The sequence below is a fragment of the Chiloscyllium plagiosum genome, chromosome 11 (assembly GCF_004010195.1).
Source record: "Chiloscyllium plagiosum isolate BGI_BamShark_2017 chromosome 11, ASM401019v2, whole genome shotgun sequence".
NCBI classification, from domain to species: domain Eukaryota; kingdom Metazoa; phylum Chordata; class Chondrichthyes; order Orectolobiformes; family Hemiscylliidae; genus Chiloscyllium; species Chiloscyllium plagiosum.
This window is the reverse complement of record NC_057720.1, coordinates 460978-465967: the sequence shown is the minus strand read 5'-3', so window position 1 is coordinate 465967 and position 4990 is coordinate 460978.

Here is a 4990-nt window from a genome sequence, read left to right as displayed (position 1 = left end):
TATGGCTGATTTGTTTCTGGCAACATGGGTGGAAAGTGTGAATGGAATGTGATTAACATGCTGTTTCTCACACTCCTCGTGTTTCCTCTCACTATCAACACTGTTCCTGCTCCCCAATCTTCAGCCTTTCACTAATGCTCACTAACAATGCACAGAATGAATAATGCTTTGACCGATCAAACAATATATTGCCCCTAATATAATCTTCACTTAGACTCGTCTGCACCCACTTCACTTTAATGTATCAGCTTTCTGTTCTCGAAAGTATGATGTCAGATTGGAGGAAAAGGCTGGTAATGTTGTTAAAATTAGCGGTCGATCGGTGGATTAGAAAAGTTTCAGAAAGCTGCAACAGATTGCAAAGCATAATGAGGAGGGAAATAACAGCAAATTAGCAATAAATGTATAAAACAGACATTGAGAGATCTACAAGTGTATCAAAGGAGGGGAATAATTGAAGTGAGTGTTGGTCCCTCAGAGGACGGTACTGAGGAATGAGTTATATAAACAGGAATGTGACTGAGAGTTTGAACATATCTTCTGTTTGTCTTCACAGCAGAAGCTCAGGAATAGCGGAATATTCACAATAACGGGGCGATTTGAATCAGTCAGGCTTCTTGGAAAGGAACAGAAACAGAAGTTGCTGGAAAAGCTTGGCAGGTCTTGCAGAATCTGTGAAGAGAAATCAACATTAATGTTTTGGGGCATGTGAACCTTCCTCAGAACTGCCAGTATTTCTAAAGAAAGGTCACTGCACCCTAAACATTAACTCTGATTTCTCTTTGCAGATTCTGGCAGACCTGCTGAGCTTTTCCAGCAACTTCTGTTTGTTTCTAATTTACAGCATCCGCAGTCCTCTTGAAAGCCAAGCATTGGACTTTGTTATTAAAGACATTTTCAATCATGCAGCATCAATACAGTTTTGTTAAAGAGGAATTATGTTTGATAAATTAATTGGAGATTTTTGAGGATGTGATGCGCAGCATCTATAAAGGAGCAGCTGTGGAGTCTTTTCTGATTCCTGAAATATAATTGATTGGGTTCCCAGCAGAGGTTGTGACCCAGAGTTAGAGCTCCTGGTGTCTCGGTGATCTGTTAGCGTGGATAGAGGATTGGCGAGCCAACTGGAAACACAGGGTCAGGGAAAATAGTTTGTTTTCAGCTTCAGTCAAAGTGTTAACTTGGTTTCACTCTCCACAGAAATTGTCTGCTAATGTAGAGTCGCGTTGGGTAAGTGGGGAACTGTGAACCTGTGGCAGGAGGAATAGAAAGGCAGCACATGATTCAGCCAGACAGAGAACTCGAAACTCTGTCATGCAAAAGGATTTGGATGCCTGGTTCATGGGTCAGAGAAAGTTAGTGAGTAATGTCAAGGTTAGTCGTTTAACACCCCAGGCTAATGTTCTAAAGACATAACTTTGAAAATCACCATGGCAAAAGGTGAAATGTGAATATGACAGAAATCTGGAATTAAAAAACACGAGCCCGATAGTGCCCATTTAGCGATTATAAATTGTTATAAAACCCATCTGGTTCACTAATGTTCCTTAAACATTTAATCATCCTTCCTTTAAGGAATGAGACTTGCTCTTAACTCAGTCTGGTCTCCATGTGACTCCAGACCCAGAGCAATGTGGTTGACTCTTAGATGCCTGATGAAACTGGCCTCACCAACAATACCCACAGCCTGTCAATGAGTTTTTATAAAGTGCAGTCAGTGAGTAGGAAGGTGAATGGAATGGAGGTCTTTATTGCACGATGTTTTGAAGCAGAGAATTCTTTCTGGAAGTGTCCCAAGATTGGAAAGATCAGACCCAGAGTAATGTGTACAGGCTTGGTCTCCTTATCAAAGGTGGAAAAGGATCTGAATTTGAAACTGTTCAGGGAAGGTAAGCAACTTGCTTCCTGGGGTCAGTGGATTGAGTGAGAAGGAGATGTTCAGGTGCTGCAAGTGATTCAGAAGGTTAATGGGACATTATATTTTATTATGACAGAAATTTAACGTAATAGAGCAAATGTTTTGCTTGAGTTTTACGTGGCTTTGGCAAGAGCGTATCTTTAATATTGTGTACAGTTTTGGTCTCCTTACTTAAGGAAGGAATTTGGAGTCTGTTCAGAGAAGGTTTACCGGATTGATCCCATGAATGAGTGGGAGTCTCTTGAGGAACGGTTGGACAGTTAGGACTTGTTTCGGAGAGTGAGGGATAGTTTAATTGAAACAAATAAAATCCCGAGGGCTGTTGATCAAATGGATGTGGAAAAGATGTTTCCTCTTGTGGGAGAATCCAGTGTTGGCCTTTTACACCAGGATGTTTTAACAGAGAAGACCTTGTTTAATAAGCAGGAGGACAGGAAGAGTAGGAGATGGTGGATATTCTAATTCTGGTGGCTATCATGGTGAATTTATTCTTTGTGAAGGGAATTTTTACTTGCTGTCTAAAACATCAGGTTGAGTGACCTGTTTTCAAGACTCAGCTGTGGGAACTAACCCATTGCCTCCCACGTCAGCTAATTGTCCCTTATACTGGCTAATACAAATTGTATGATATACTGTCCGTGCTTTCATATAAATGCCTCCAGCCTGAGTTACCTGTATTTTACTGTGATGTGTTTTCTTTGCCTCTGGTGTCCTGTCTTGCTCTGAGCGTCATTGTGTCCCTGCTCCAGGAAGCTGTATCTTTCTCACCTTCCTTTCAGGTGAATGTTCGATCTTGTTAAACCTCTTGTTGCCTCCAGGAACACACTCAGTTTGGGAGCTTCAGTTTCTGGTTACATTTTCCCACCAAATTAAAAATGGTTAATTTGGTGGCAACACAAACCAGGCAAATAGAGTTTGCTAGTTGTGTCTGATGTCACTAACTTGTTTTTACTCTCTCTGTCCTTACCTGAAATAATTAATCAGGCCATTAGAGAAACTCTTTCACCTCTGTCACATGAAGGGTCCATTTGTTGCCAATGTTTCAGCTTTTTGCCAGGTTCTGTTGAACAGGAGTCCTCCAACAGTAACTTCCCAGAAACTTTGTTTGTGTCAAAACCTTTATCTGGTGTTTAGTCTCTGCAAGTGGAATCACAGCAGGAAGCCATTCATCCCATCCATCTTGTTCTGGCTCTTTGAAGGATCTTTGCCAGTCGCACTCCTCTGACCTTTCCCCATGACCCTGCAATCATTATTCTCTTTCTCTGTATTACCTCAATTCCCTTTTGAAGTTCTGATTGCATCTGCTCCCACCACCATTTCAAGCAGCACCTTCAGATCTCAACAAGTCACTGAAAAAAATAAATCTCCTCAGCTCCCCAGACGGTGGAATCAAAACAAGCCTGGGCTCATTCTCCAGCTAAGACAGTCCACAAAGCAGACTGAATGAAATCGAAAACTATGGTTTCTTTCAACTAAATTAGACAGTAGGAACTAACGCAGGGGGAGAGAGTAAGAGAGAGAGAGAGAGAGAGGGAGTGAGTGAGTGAGTGAGAGAAAGTGATGGGGGAGAGGAAGAGGAAGTGGGGATTCATACTAGTCGCAGAGTCATTCAGCACAGAAGCACATCCTTCGGTCCAACCAGTCCATGCCAAACATAATCCCAAACTAAACCCGTCCACCTCCCTGTCCCATATCCCTCCAAACCATTTCTATTCATGGACTTATCCAAATGTCTTTTCAACGTTATAATTGCAACCACATCCACTGCTTCCTCTGAAATTCCACAGATGAGCCACCTTCTGTGTAAAACATTTGCTCCTCTTGTCTTTTTAAAATCTCTCTTCTCTCACCTTAAAAATGCACCCCTTATACGTTCCATCAAAGTGAAACCTCCAAACACTATGAAGTCACTGTCTGGTGCATAGTTCCCACTAGGTTTGTTCTACCTCTGCGTCTCTGTCACTAACAGAGCTGTTTAAACTGTTATATATCAACTGGAAATGTTATCGGGTGGCAAGGTGGCTCAGTGGTTAGCACTGCAGCCTCACAGCGCCAGGGACCCAGGTTCGATTCCAGCCTCGGGCAACTGTCTGTGTGGAGTTTGCACATTCTCCCCGTGTCTGCGTGGGTTTCCTCCCACAATCCAAAGATGTGCAGGTTAGGTGAATTGGCCATGCTAAATTGCCCATAGTGTTAGGTGCATTAGTCAGGAGTAATTATAGGGTCAGGGGGTGGGTCCCTCTTAGGAGGGTCAGTGTGGACTTGTTGGGCCGAAGGGCCTGTTTCCATACTGTAGGGAATCTAATCCAATCTAATCTTAACATGTTGCAGGTAAATGTAGTTGAGCATTCCCACAGTAAACGTATGTTTACACTGAGATTTGACCGACAAACAGGATACATTCTCATGGGAATTGTGATAGAAATTGGTTCAGGGAGTGAAACTGTGGGCCAGGAGGTGCTCTCTCAGCCCTTTACCTCTGCAAGAAGCTTACTCAGGCAGTGTTGGGCATGTTACAGCACAGATGGAGGCCCTTTGGCCTATCATATATGTGCTGGTCAGCAACTAGCTATTTGTTTTCATCCCATTTTTCAGCACAAGGCTTGTAGCCTCATACACGATGGTATTTCAAGTGCTCATTGTCTCAACTTCTGTTGCGCACCCTTCCATTGTGTTTTATTCCATTGAAATAGTGCAGCACAGAAAGAGGTCATTGAATCTGTGCCAGTTGTTTTAGAACAGAGAACAATACAGCACAGAACAGGTCCTTCGGCCCTCGATGTTGCACTGACCTGTGAACTATTCTCAGCTCGTCCCCCTACATTATCCCGTCATCCTCCATGTGCTTATCCAAGGATTGTTTAAATCTCCCTAATGTGGCTGAGTTGATTACATTAGCAGGTAGGGCATTCCACGCCCTTACCACTCTCTGAGTAAAGAATCTGCCTCTTACATCTGTCTTAAATCTATCACCCCTCAATTTGTAGTTATGCCTCTCGTACACACTGACGTCATCATCCTAGGAAAAAGTATTTCACTGTCTACCCTATCTCATCCTCTGATCATCTTGTA